Raw genomic sequence first — 15434 nt, 5'->3', positions numbered from 1 at the left:
GCCTCCATCCGCGCCGGCCGCGCTCGCCGGCCTCTGCCCCGCCGCCCTGCCGGCAACCGCCGCCGGCCATGGCCTTCCGCCACCGGCCGCGCTGCCCCTCGCCCGCCGCCTCTTCCTCCGCGCCTCTCCGGAGCTCGCGCGCCGCCCCTGCCGGCGTCCTCCGCAGCCAGACCTCGCCGTCCCTCGCCGTCCTCCTCCGCTCCGGCCGGCGCGCCACCTCGCCGGAGGAGCTCGCCGGAGCCGCCGCCCTCGCCGGATCTGGAGGTGGACCAGATCCACCAGGCCACCCAACCAAACGTGCCGTCCCCATCCCGGATCCCTCCGTCCCGGAACGCCTCCGTCCCGGGTTGACTTTTCCCGGAGGTAAAAATGACTAAGTCCCGCATATATTTGACATTATCATGCCATGTTCATCATGCTATATCTCTGCATCCGTAGCTCCGTTTTGTGCGTGTAATATGTCAAATTGTTAGTATCGAAGAGTACTTCATTTCATTCCATTGCATCATTTTCATTTGAGCTCATCTTGATGCCCGAAATGCTGTTGGAAGAGTGCATGTTGATGTTAACCTGCTGAAACTGTTATAACTTGCTCATTTGTCATTTTTGCCATGATTGATGTGTGCATCCTATGAGGTTGATGTCTTCATGTGTTTTGATCTATGCCATGCCATCTTTCCAGGGGTGTTAACCATGTATTTTTGTGAGTTGTGTGCTGAGTGCTTCGAGCTTGTTAAGGAGGGTACTTGCTGTTGCTGTTTTGCTAGACAGATTCTGTAATTTTGTGATGCCATGTTAACATGCTTCTACTAGTCATTTCGTGCATAATCTGGAGATGTCCTATAAACATGTTTTGATCTACATGTCATGCTCTATCCATCCATACCCCTGGTTGCATTTATAGCTTGCTGTAGCTTGTTGTAATCTTGCTCTAAAGTTGCTTCATAATGTTGCTATCCGCCTGTTAACATTAAGTTCACTAGTTCCCATGTGTTTTGCTAGTGTTCCATGCATCCTATGACCTTGCTCTTGCCATGCTTAGCTTCATAAACATGCCTTCTTACTGTTGGTTGCCTTGCAATGCCATGTATTGCTCTGTGGTGAGTGGTTCAAGCTCACCAACATGCCTACTTATTGTTGTTTCTGCCATGTTTGAATCTGTAATATAACTTGCCATGTTTACATGGGTGCCATCATATTTTCTGGTCCTTTTTGGCTCATGGTCAGTAAGGTACTTTTGATCTATGCAATTAGTAGATTCATGCCATGCCTTTGTTTGCCATGATATGTTCCTGTAACATGTTGTTTGCTTGCTCTAAACATTGCAACCTGATGTTATTCCTGCTAAAGTCTGAAACTGTTATTATTTGCAATCTTACCATGTGTTTTGGAGCATGATCTAGTGTTTTCTGGAGATAGCTTAGTGTTCATGTTTTGTAGTGCTTTACCTGTACTTCATGCCCATGCCTTTTCTTATCATGTTGGGGTGCTGTAGCTTGTTGTTTTGATGCTTGTAAGATGCCTAGTTGCTGTTATGGACAGATTATTGTTATGGCTTGTATAGAGTGTATGTGTTGCACCGTTGCTCCGTTTTGAGTGTGCTCTATATGAAACTTGCTTGATTTTGCATGTTGTTTCATATTATCATGTTGCATCCATGTTTTGAGGTGTTTGCTTGATGTTTGTATGCATTTTGCAACAATGCCATGTTTAACTTGTTTTGCTCATATCTTCTAGGCCGTAGCTCCAAATCTAATAAACTTTATATGTAACTTGACTAGAATTTCGTGTAGATCCTCTTGGTGCTATTTAACTTGCTGTTTAACAACTTGAACATAAGGTCTATTCAGTTCTGGACCAATTTCGAAATTTGCATATGAGGACTTACCGGAATTGTTATATGTTGTTCCCGGCCTCATTTAAACTTGCCTTGATGTGTTGTTCTTGTTTGCATCATCTCTTGCCATGAGTAGCTTCATGTAGCTTTATCATGCATCATGCTTGTTGTGCATCTTGTCTTGCCTATGTGTGGTGTGTTTACCATGTTGTGTGCTTCTTCTCGATAGTTCCCGTTTCGTTGCGATCGTGAGGATGCGTTCGTCTACGTGTGGTTCGTCTTCGTGGCTTCATCTTCTTCATGGACTCGTTCTTCTTCCTTGCGGGATTTCAGGCAAGATGACCGCTACCCTGGATCTCACTACTATCATTGCTATGCTAGTTGCTTCGTTCTATCGCTATGCTGCGTTACCTATCTTTTGCTCTTCAAGCCTCCCCAAACTGCCATGAACCTCTAACCTTTGACACCCTTCCTAGCAAACCATTGCTTGGCTATGTTACCGCTTTTGCTCAGCCCCTCTTATAGCGTTGCTAGCTGCAGGTGAAGTTGAAGATTGCTCCATGGTTGACAGGGTTATGTTGGGATATCACAATATCTCTTATATTATTAATGCATCTATATATTTGGTAAAGGGTGGAAGGCTCGGCCTTATGCCTGGTGTTTTGTTCCACTCTTGCCGCCCTAGTTTCCGTCATACCGGTATTATGTTCCCGGATTTTGCGTTCCTAACGCGGTCGGGTGATTTATGGGACCCCCCTGACAGTTCGCTTTGAATAAAACTTGTACAGCAAGGCCCAACCTTGGTTTTACCATTTGCCTCACCACCACCTACCTTTCCCTTGGGAGTAATTAACCCAAGGGTCATCTTTATTTTAGCCCCCCCGGGCCAGTGCTTGTCTAAGTGTTGGTCCGAAATGAGCAACCTGCGGGGCCACCTCGGGGAAACTCGACGTCTGGTTTTACTCGTAGCTTGACTTATCCGGTGTTGCCCTGAGAATGAGATATGTGCAGCTCCTATCGGGATTGTCGGCGCATCGGGCGGCTTTGCTGGTCTTGTTTTACCATTGTCGAAATGTCTTGTAAACCGGGATTCCGAGACTGATCGGGTCTTCCTGGGAGAAGGTCTATTCCTTCGTTGATCGCGAGAGCTTGTCATGGGCTAAGTTGGGACACCCCTGTAGGGTATAAACTTTCAAGAGCCGTGCCCGCGGTTATGTGGCAGATGGGAATTTGTTAATGTCCGGTTGTAGATAACTTGACACCAGATCCGAATTAAAAACGCATCAACCGCGTGTGTAGCCGTGAGGGTCTCTTCTCGGCGGAGTCCGGGAAGTGAACACGGTTTCTGTGTTATGATTGACGTAAGTAGGTGTTCAGGATCACCTCTTGATCATTGCTAGCTTCACGACCGTTCCGCTTGCTCTCTTCTCGCTCTTATTTGCGTTGGTTAGCCACCATATATGCTTAGTCGCTGCTGCAACCTCACCACTTTACCCCTTCCTTTTCCATTAAGCTTTGTTAGTCTTGATACCCATGGTAATGGGATTGCTGAGTCCTCGTGGCTCACAGATTACTACAACAACAGTTGCAGGTACAGGTTTTTGCGATGTTCATGACGCGAGAGCGATGTTTGCTTGTTTTGGAGTTCTTCTTCTGCTTCTTCTTCGATCAGGGAATAGGTTCCAGGTCGGCAGCCTGGGCTAGCAGGGTGGATATTGTTTGAGTTTCTGTTTATGATTCATCCGTAGTCGGATATTGTTCTTGTATGTTGTATTGTTGTATTCATGTGGCATTGTATGCCTTTTGTATGTATCCCCATCTATTATGTAATGTTGATGTAATGATATCCACCTTGCAAAAGCGTCTCAATATGCGAGTCTATCCTTGGTGGGACCTTCGAGTTCCTTTTGGATAGGGTCGCATATTGGGCGTGACAGTATCTCTACTTAGTGCGAAGTTTTTGGCTAGCAAAGATAGGGGCAAGCACCACATGTTGAAGGATCTATGACAATATAACTTCTGTGTGAATATGAACAAACATAAATCCTTAAGTTGTCTTCCTTGTCCAACGTCAACAATTTTGGCATATAATATTTTGATGGGTGCTCACAATCATAAAAGATTTCCAGGATAGTATATTTATTTGTGAATCTTCTCTTCCCTTATTAATTCTTTCATGAGTTGCATCATTGACCAATGCTATGTTTTTCAATCTACAATAAAATTTTCTACTTATACTTTTGTTTGTGTAATGTCATCACTTACCATAATATTAGCATATGATCTTTTTCTTTTATTTCCTTTCTTTTTATTGAAACAAGAGAGTAAATAAGGCAAAACTCAAACTAAACTTTATTATATATCTCGCACATGATTACAAGGATTGATCACTAAGCAAACTCACAAAATTAAAGTATCAAACTAAACTTTTATTCATCTAATAGAAAAAGATAACCATGGATCGAACTAAGAAAGTAAAGGCAAAAGATAGTAGAAATGATACGGTACCGGGGCACCTCTCCCAAACTTGGCGAAAGCCAAGGGGAGTTCCCATACCCGATACTCAGTTTTCTTTCAGTGGTGAAGAAGGAGGTGGTGGTGATGAAGTAGAAGTGATCCGGTCTTTAAGGACCAAGAGACTCTCCAATCTTCGGATGACAATCCGCAGGGAAGCGATGTGCTCCATATGCAGAATATTTTCACGAGTGAGATACTTATTTTGTATACGAACCGTTTCAATGATCCTGAAGGCTGCAATCTCAGTGGGGGTAAGATGAGCATAGTAGGGTTTAAGGATATCTTCCTCTTCCTCATCGGCGGCCAAGATTTGCTCGTCCATCGGCACTTGATCTCTGGTGGCCTCCTTGCTCTTGTCCTCCTTAGCTTCTCCAACGGGGTCTTCTCTTTTCAGCTTGATCTTCATCAACCAAGCATCCTCTTCCATATGATCAGAGGGAGAAGAAGACATGATGCCTGGCTCAACAGATCTGACAGAAAACAGTAAGAAACGAAAACAGGAGATTTCTCCGCGATACGGAGGTCAACAGGTTCGGGAGGTATATAAAGATTTTTTATCTTGGGGAACAAGCAGAACGGAAGAAAAACAGAGTCCGAAAAGTACCCGAGGTGGGCACAACCCACCTCGTGCCCACCAAGGACACTTTCCTGGAAGTTTCTTATTTTCCTAATTTTGTAAATATTCCAAAACTGACAAAAAATATTTTTGCAGATTTTTCGGAGTCCGTTTACTTACCGTATCACGTACCTCCCTTTTTCATGATTCTGGAGTGTTCCGGAAGGTTTACTTTCTGTGTTCTCTGGTGTCAAAGTTTGGATAATATTGCTTTCAACATTAATGGGTGTACCTGAGATATAGTGTTTTATTCGTTGCCCATTAATAACCTTCGGGTTAGTACCTTCGGCATTATTTATTTTGATAGCTTCGGATCGATAGACCTCCTCGATGACACAGGGTCCTTCCCATTTGGAGAGGAGTTTTCTTGCAAAGAATCTGAAACGAGAGTTGTACAAAAGAACATTTTCTCCAACTTGAACTACGCTTTTGGATTCTTTTGTCATGCCATCTTTTAACTTTTTCTTTGAATAACTTTGCATTTTCATAAGCCCGGGTTCTCCATTCATCTAATGAGCTAATATCAAATAACCTCTTTTCACCACCAAGTTTCAAATCAAAATTGAGTTCTTTAATTGCTCAATATGCTTTATATTCTAACTCAAGAGGTAAATGACAAGCTTTTCCATAGACCATTTTATATGGAGACATACCGATAGGATTTTTATAAGCTATTCTATAAGCCCAAAGTGCATCATCTAATTTATTAGACCAATTCTTCCGAGACCTATTGACAGTGTTTTGTAAGATTAGTTTTGTTTCTCTATTGCTAAGTTCAACTTGACCACTAGACTGAGGATGATAAGGTGACGCAATTATATGGTTAACATCATACTTAGCAAGCATTTTACAGAAAGCACCATGAATAAAGTGTGAATCACCATCAGTCATTAAATATCTAGGGACTCCAAACCTTGGGAAAATAACTTCCTTAATCATTTTAACAGAGGTGTTGTGATCAACACTACTGGTTGGAATAGCTTCTACCCACTTAGGAACATAATCAATAGCAACCAAAATATGTGTATACCCATTAGAGGAAGGAAAAGGTCCCATGAAATCAAATCCCCAAGCATCAAATGGTTCTACTGCAAGTGAATAATTCATAGGCATTTCGTGACGCTTACTGATATTACCTATTCTTTGGCATTCATCACAAGACAATACAAACTTACGGGTATCTTTGAAGCGAGTAGGCCAATAAAAACTATATTGCAATACCTTATGAGCGGTTCTGTCTCCCGCGTGATGTCCTCCATAAGCTTCAGAGTGACGTTTCCGTAGGATTTGTTCCTGTTCATTCTCAGGTACACAACATCTAATAATACCATCTACTCCTTCTTTATAAAGATGTGGGTCATCCCAAAAGTAATGTCTTAAATCATAGAAGATTTTTTTCTTTTGTTGGTATGTAAAGCTAGGTGGTATGTATTTAGAAACAATATAATTAGCATAGTCAGCATACCAAGGTGTACTATTAGAAACATTTATTGCAGCTAATTGTTCATCAGGAAAGCTATCATTAATAGGTTGTGGGTCATCAAGAATATTTTCAAGCCTAGACAAGTTATCAACTACGGGGTTCTCTGCTCCTTTCCTATCAGTGGTATGAAAATCAAATTCTTGTAGCAGAAGAACCCACCTAATGAGTCTAGGTTTAGCATCTTTCTTTTCATAAGATATTTTATAGCAGCATGATCGGTGTGAACAATTACTTTAGAATCAACAATGTAAGATCTAAATTTGTCACAAGCAAACACCACTGCTAAGAATTATTTTTCAGTAGTAGCATAGTTTCGTTGAGCACTGTCTAGAGTTTTACTAGCATAATGAATAACATACAGTATCTTATCAACTCTTTGTCCTAGAACAGCACCAGCAGCATAATCACTAGCATCACACATAATCTCAAAAGGCAAGTTCCAATTAGGTGGTTGAACAACAGGTGCAGTAATTAAGGCTTCCTTTAGTGTTTCTGAGGCTTCTGGACAATCATCATCAAACACAGAGGGAATATCCTTTTGCAAAAGATTCGTAAGAGGCCTAGAAATTTTAGAAAAGTCTTTGATAAACCTCCTATAGAAACCAGCATGACCAAGGAAACTACGAATACCTTTGATATCTTTAGGACATGGCATTTTCTCAATTGCATCAACCTTGGCTTTGTCCGCCTCAACGCCTCTCTCAGAAATTTTATGGCCAAAACAATACCTTCATTAACCATAAAGTGACACTTCTCCCAATTCAAGACAAGATTTGTTTGTTCAGATCTCTGCAAAACTCGATCAAGATTGCTTAAACAATCATCAAAAGACTTCCCATAAACAGAAAAGTCATCCATGAAAACCTCAACAATCTTTTCACAAAAAATAGAGAATATAGCAGTCATACATCTTTGAAAGGTAGTAGGTGCATTACATAAACCAAAAGGCATACGTCTATAAGCAAAAGTTCCAAAAGGACAAGTAAAAGTGGTCTTTTCTTGATCAGATTGTAAAACATGTATTTGTGAAAAACTAGAATATCCATCAAGAAAGAAAAAATGTGTGTGCTTAGATAATCTTTCTAACATTTGATCGATAAAAGGCAGACGGTAATGATCTTTTCTTGTTGCTTTGTTTAATTTTCTATAATCAATTACCATTCTATGGCTATGACAATTCTTTGTGGAATGAGCTCATTCTTATCATTAGGAACAACAATAATACCTCCCTTCTTAGGGACAGAATGAAGGGGACTTACCCATCTAATATCATCTATAGGATAGATTATACCTGCTTTCAGAAGTTTCAACATTTTCGTTCTTACCACTTCTTTCATCTTCGGGTTTAACCAACGTTGGTGATCAACAACGGGTTTAGCATCAGGTTCCATATTAATCTTCTGCTGACATAGAGTGGGACTAATGCCCTTAAGATCATCAAGAATATATCCAATAGCATCCATGTGCTTCCTTAGAACTTTCAATATTCTTTCTTCTTCAGGTTCTGAAAGGTTAACACTAATAATAACAGGATATATCTTTTTCTCATCAAGATAAGCATATTTCAAAGTGTCTGGCAATTGTTTTAATTCGAACACAGGATCACCTTTAGGTGGAGGAGGACCTCCTAGAGGTTGTTGTTCGAAAAATATTCTATCTATTTCATTTCTTTCATGCATATGCAAATCATTTTCATGGTCTAGCAAGTATTGTTCCAAAGGATCGGTAGGAGGTACAACAATGGAAGCAAGACCAATAATTTCATCCTTACTAGGCAAATCTTTCTTATGAGGTTGTCTACTAAACTTGGAAAAATTAAATTCATGAGATTCATCACCAAAGCTAACACCGACAGTTTGTTTCTCACAATCTATTTTGGCATTGACAGTGTTCAAGAAAGGTCTACCAAAAATAATGGGACAAAAGTCATCTTATGGGGAGCTAAGAACAAGAAAATCAGTAGGGTATTTTATTTTCCCACACAAGACTTCAACATCTCTAAGAATCCCAATTTGTGATATAATATATCTATTAGCAAGTTTAATGGTGACATATGCCTTCTATTTCAGCAGGTGCTATTTCATCCTTAATTTCTTTATATAATGAGAAAGGAATAGCAATCACACTAGCACCTAGGTCACATAACCCATGATAATAGTGATCTCCTATCTTGACTGAGACAACATGCATGCCAACAACTGGTCTATGTTTATCTTTTTCTTCAGGTTTGGCAATTCTAGAAGCTTCATCACAGAAGTAAATAACATGCCCATTGTTGGATATATGCCCTAGAGGCAATCATGTATGATGATATTTCCTATGTGTTTATGAATAAAGATAGTCCTTGGACATTATCAATGATATGTATCAGCAAGTATGTGACTTGTTTGTGAGACTATGCAGTGTATGATAACTGTCCTAAAAGGTCCCTAGTCGAAAGGGCGGTGTGGACGCGCAGCCGACTAGACTAGCATATGACACGGTCGATGGCTTGGTCTCACTAGCCATGGAGCATTGGATGCTAACCGGATAATATGGACTTGGGAAGGTGTGGTCGGATTCTACGTAGTCGGATCCGAGTCGAGATAAGGTCCGAGTCGGACATACCCAACTATGAGACGCAGCGATATGTCATCTGTGAGTCTCTAGTACAACATACGTTCTATATCCTAAGACCTGAGCTTACGCATGTACTCGGGATGGTGACAGACTTACTTTGGGCCGACCAAATTCTACTCCGTGACTGGGTAGTTACAAAGGTAGGTTTTGGGTTTGTCTAGTCCCATGCTGCGAGACATGGTCAAGCAAGATGGGATTTGCCCCTCCGATAAGGAGAGATATACTCTGGGGCCCTCGTGTGATCCGACCAGGATAAGCATGGCCATGCGACAAGGATTATGGGACAATCCGGCTTGTGGTCGGTATCACTGGAACGAGAAAGAGGTCGGGCTAGCACAAGGATGACAGTCTCGCCTTGAGCCCGACAACATATATCGTGTGGCAAAGGGAACAGAAGTATGATGTACAGGTTCTCCTAACCAGCTTCATAGTCTGCTTGGTGGTCGGCACGCCTTGCTAGAGGCCGCTACCAACCGTGCAAGTCGGAGGTGATCCGAACTGTGACCTAGCTGACTTGAACCTAAGGGGTCGCGCGCTTAAGGGAAGGAACCTACGAGGTCGGTTCGTAGGACACTGGTCGGATGTGATCCGAACTGGACTAGGAACGTGACCGAGTAGACTTGTGGGCTTTAGGGTCCGTACGAGGCCCAAGTGTTGAGCCCGCGACGGACGCCTATATAAAGTGGAGGTGCGGCACACTCAGGTGGTTGATCGCTTCGGCGCTATGACTAGGGTTTGCATGTGTTGCGAATAGCCACCTCCACTCGCCGTCGACTGTGTGATCAGACCTAGCAGTCCGTTGCACGGTGTTCCTCCTGCACGTGCAGATACCGTTAGAGGCGGTGCACTTGCGCCGCTCCAGTGAACTTGTACGTGGGATCGGACGACCGGCTGTTCGAGGGAGATCGGACGAGAAGGAGACAATCCACATGGATGCGCTGCCCCAACTCTTCTTCCGCTGCACGGCACTGCGCGTCTAGTGGTAACGAACTATGATCCATCTCCTGTAGCATGTTCCTGTTGTTCTGCGCGTAGGAAAATTTTAATTTGCAGTCGATGCACCCTACCGTAGAACACAACAGTGGTATCAGAGCCTCTGCTATAGGATTTGGATTCAGATCGTATGCATATTAGATATGTGGAGGCGACAGATGAGATCTGTTGTCGTTGATAAGATCGGCTAAGTGCACAGTTGATGTGATCAACTGCACATGGGGATCGTTGAGGCTATGTTTTCTGTCAATCGAGATTGATGAGGTCGTGACACGATCTACCCCTACCGGTCGGTCATCCGCCATCGGGGTTAACAGTGAAACATAAATCCGAATCGGATTCGCGATGATTGATATGATCGGTCAGATCATAAAATTCGGCATGAATGGAGTTCAGATGCGATCTGTGATTTCCGAACCCCGCCCGCTAACCGGCTAGCGGGACCGCCGTGTGCGTAGCGCCATGTATTTCGTACCCGACACACAAACCGGTAGAATGCGATTCTATGCATACCTTTGTTTTGCAGGTTTGATGTGAATAGTATGGCTCATGTGTATGTGATGCATGTGTGTAATTTATATGTGGCCTGCGTATCATGTTTGTCAGCCGGCAGGAGCCAAAGTGCTGTCATTATATTGTATAACGACCTGCGTGTCAGCTTGTGACTCTATGTAAAATTCATTACTAGTTGTAGTAGTTGGATAATAGAGATCAGGTTGGTGGCTTGGCGTCCCGGCGTGACAAACAAGATGGAGTTCGTAGATGGTCATCAGAGTCGGAGCCGACCTGGAAGAACGTCCATGAAGGAGCCATACTATTTCACAATATATGTTTATTTGTGATTGTTATGCTTCTTTATTTCTATGCATGTTAGAATGGTAGAATGATCCCTCAAGAATATCAAGCAAATTGCCATCCCCGATGTTGCACCTTCGCACGTCAAGTACATCTAGTAGTGGGCTCATAAAATTGGGGTGTTGCTGGGTGTCCTTGAACTGAAGGGTTCGTGTCGAACACGGACATGCACTGCATCAGGTTAACTTGACAAGTCTATCAAAACGGTTTTGGGCCTTGTGGCAAAGAAGGTTGGGAGCCAGGGTATAAGATACCTTCCCGACCGACAGGAGTCGTATAGAGACACGATTAGCAAGGAGTTGCTTACTGGATAGGTATGTTGGCTAGCAGTGATGCTAAAGCTCACTAGTCGCATGTGCTAGTCGGATCCTGAATCACTGAGAGTTTGCGGAGGGATGCTGACTTCAGTGGGAGTATTTCTGTTTAGGCTAGAACTACTCTACATAAACACATTGCTTAGTGATTGCATATTTTCTATTGTAGATCAATGGCACCACCTGCTCAACCCAACTTTGCATTGAAATCAATTCTGGAAAAGGATAAACTAAATGGAACAAACTTCCACCTGGTATAGAAATCTGAGAATTGTTCTCAAGCACGATAAAAAGGAACATGTTCTAGAGGATCCACTTCCAGAGGAACCTACCGATAATGCTAACGCCACAACTAAGAATGCCTACCAGAAACTCGCTGATGAATCAACGGAGATCAGTTGTCTGATGCTGGCTTGTATGGAGCCCGATTTGCAATAGCATTTCGAAAATGTTGAGGCTTACGATATGATCGAGAGTCTCAAGAGCATGTTTCAGACACAGGCTAGGACCGAAAGGTTCAACATCTGGCGATCCTTGATGGATTGCAAGCTGAAGGAAGGTGATCCATTGAGCCCACATGTGATCAAGATGATCGGATATGTGCAAGCTTTGGATCGTTTGGGCTTCCCGCTCTTGGATGAGCTGGCTACTGATGCTGTTTTGGGTTCTCTTCCGCCCAGCTATGGGACGTTCATCTCAAACTATCATATGCATGGGATGCTCAAAGTGGCAGAGCAGGATATTAAGAAAGGCACGCATCAAGTGTTGATGGTGCAGAGATCGGCTAAGTTCAAGAAGAGTTGGTCCAAGAAAAAGGCTAAGGCAAAGGGCACGGAGACGGTAACCTCCGCCGCTGCACCAAAGTCTGGACCGGACTCGAAGACTGTTTGCTATCATTGCAAGGAGACCGGTCACTGGAAGAGGAACTGTAGCAAGTGGCTTGCAGAGCATGGCAAGAAGGCCGGAAATGCTTCTTCAGGTAAAGGTACACTTGTTGCATATGTTATAGACATTTACCTTGCTGACATACCTAGTAGCTCTTGGGTATTTGATACCGGATCGGTTGTTCATATTTGCAACTCGATGTAGGGGCTGGTAAGAACTAGGCGTGTGGCACAAGGGGAGATTGACATCAGGGTCGGCAACAAAGCAAGAGTTGCTGCATTAGAGGTCGGCACGATGCAGCTCCAGCTTCCTTCTGGATTCATTATGCAATTGAATAATTGTTATTACATTCTTGCACTTAGTCGGAACATTATTTCTGCCTCATGTTTGATGAGTCAAGGTTATGAATTCAATTTAAAGAAAAATGGTTGTTCGATATTTTTGAATGGTATGTTCCACGGCTATGCACCCATTATTGATGGGCTATTTATATTGAATCTAGAACAGGAACCAGTCTATAACGTGAATGTCAAGAGGCATAAGCCTAATGAGATAAATCCGACATACTTCTGGCATTGCCGGCTTGGACACATTAGTCTGAAACGCATGAAGAAGCTCCATGATGATGGGCTCCTAACTTCGTCCGACTTCGGGTTGTTCGAGACATGTGAATCATGCTTGCTCGGCAAGATGACTAACTCTCCTATCGCAAAGAGTTGCGAGAGGGCATCCGAGCTGTTGGAACTTGTACATAGTGATGTATGTGGTCCAATGAGCACAACTGCCAGAGGTGGCTATCAGTACTTCATGACTTTTACTGACGACTTGAGTAGATATGGATATATCTATTTGATGAGGCACAAGTCGGAGACTTTTGAAAAGTTCAAAGAGTTTCAGAACGAGGTTGATAATCAGCTCGGCAAGACTATAAAGCTTCTGCGATCTGATCGTGGAGGTGAGTACATGAGCCAGGAGTTTGATGATCATCTAAAAAGTCGAGGTATAGTACCTCAGCTCACACCTCTAGGTACACCACAAAGAAACGGCATGTCGGAACGGAGGAATAGGACCTTATTGGACATGGTCCGGTCTATGATGAGCAAATCGGATTTACCCTTGTCATTTTGGGGATACGCTCTAGAAACTGCAGCTTTCACACTTAACAGGGTACCATCAAAATCCGTAGACAAGACACCACATGAGATGTGGGCCGGGAAGAGTCCCAGTTTGTCTTTTCTAAAGATTTGGGGTTGTGAAGCATTTGTCAAGCGAATTATGTCAGACAAGCTTACACCCAAGTCGGATAAATGCATATTCATGGGATATCCGAGGGAAACCTTGTGATATAGCTTCTACAACCGGGAAGGGAACAAAGTGTTTGTTGCTCAGAACGGGGTTTTCCTTGAGAAAGAGTTTCTCAGTCAGGAGGCCAGTGGGAGGACGGTTCGACTCGAAGAAATTCGAGGACCACTCAGGGACGGCTCGGCTGGTGATGAGATCATATCGGAGTCAGTTAGGGAACCTATAGTGGAAGCGACACCGGAACCACGGAGGTCGGAAAGATTGCGCAGAGTGTGTGATGTATTGTTGCTAGAAAGCGACGAGCCGGCCACGTATGCAGAAGCGATGGTGAGCCCAGATTTCGAGGCATGGCTGGAGGCCATGAGATCCAAGTTAAAGTCCATGGATGAGAATCAAGTCTGGGACTTGGTTGATCCGCCGCCTGGCATAACGACCATTGGTTGCAAATGGGTCTTTAAGAAGAAAACCGATGTGGATGGAAATGTTCAGATCCACAAAGCTCGGCTTGTCGCTAAGGGTTATGGACAAGTTCAAGGAATTGACTACGACGAGACTTACTCACCGGTAGCGATGCTAAAATCAGTGAGGATCATACTAGCTATAGCTGCATATTTCGATTACGAGATATGGCAGATGGATGTCAAAACGGCTTTCCTACATGGAAATTTAACCAAGGACATGTATATGATACAACCCGAGGGTTTTGTTGATCTGACTAGCACTAGTAAGGTATGCAAGCTCAAGAGATCCATTTATGGGTTGAAGCAAGCATCTCGGAGTTGGAACATTCGTTTTGATGAGGTCGTCATTGGTCTCGGTTTCATCAAAAGCGAAGAGGACTCTTGTTTATACAAGAAGTTAAGTGGGACTCGATAGTGTTTTTGATCTTGTATGTGGACGACATACTACTGATCGGGAACGATGTTTCGATGCTGAACTCGGTCAAGGAATCATTGAATGGCAAGTTTTCAATGAAAGATCTTTGTGAGGCTGTGTATATTTTAGGCATTAAGATCTATAGAGATAGATCGAGGAGGCTGCTCGGCTTGAGCCAGAGCACGTACATTGATAAAGTGTTGAAGCGGTTCAACATGAGTGAGGCGAAGAAAGGGTTCTTGCCACTCTCACATGGTATAAGGCTAAGCGAGACTCAGAGTCTTTCGACATCTGATGAGCGAAGCAGGATGAGTAGGATTCCGTATGCCTCTGCAATCGGATCCATCATGTATGCCATGATATGTACAAGGCCTGATGTTGCTTTTGCAATAAGCCTAACAAGCAGATACCAGGCCAACCCAGGTGAGAGTCACTGGGCAGCGGTAAAGACTATTTTGAAGTACCTGAAAAGGACTAAAGAGATGTTCCTAGTTTATGGAGGTGAGTAAGAGCTCGTCGTATGGGGTTGTGCCGATGCTAGTTTCCAAACCGACAGAGATGATTGTCGATCACAGTCCGGATTCGTGTACGTCCTGAACGGAGGAGCAGTGCACTGAATGAGTTCCAAGCAGGATACGGTGGCCGATTCTACCATAGAAGCCAAATACATTGCGGCTTGTGAAGCTGCAAAGGAAGGTGTTTGGATCCAGCATTTTCTGGATGATCTTGGTATTTTCCCAGCCTCGGTGAAACCGTTTGACCTTTATTGTGATAATTCTGGTGCCATCGCACAAGCCAAGGAGCCGAGGAATCACCACAAGGTCAGACACATAGATCGGAAATATCACCTGATACATAAGATCGTAAAGAATGGTGATGTAGAGTTATGCAAGATTCACACGGATGCAAATGTTGCAGATCCGTTGACTAAGCCGCTTCCACAACCCAAGCATGAGGGGCACGTTAGAGCTATGGGCATTCGATGTCTATTTGATTGACTCTAGTGCAAGTAGGAGACTGTTGGAGATATGCCCTAGAGGCAATCATGTATGATGATATTTCCTATGTGTTTATGAATAAAGATAGTCCTTGGACATTATCAATGATGTGTATCAGCAAGTACGTGACTTGTTTGTG

This window comes from Triticum dicoccoides, chromosome 1B, assembly GCF_002162155.2.
Source record: "Triticum dicoccoides isolate Atlit2015 ecotype Zavitan chromosome 1B, WEW_v2.0, whole genome shotgun sequence".
Taxonomy (NCBI): Eukaryota; Viridiplantae; Streptophyta; class Magnoliopsida; order Poales; family Poaceae; genus Triticum; species Triticum dicoccoides.
The sequence above is the reverse complement of the archived record's forward strand: the minus strand, read 5'-3'. Positions refer to the sequence as shown.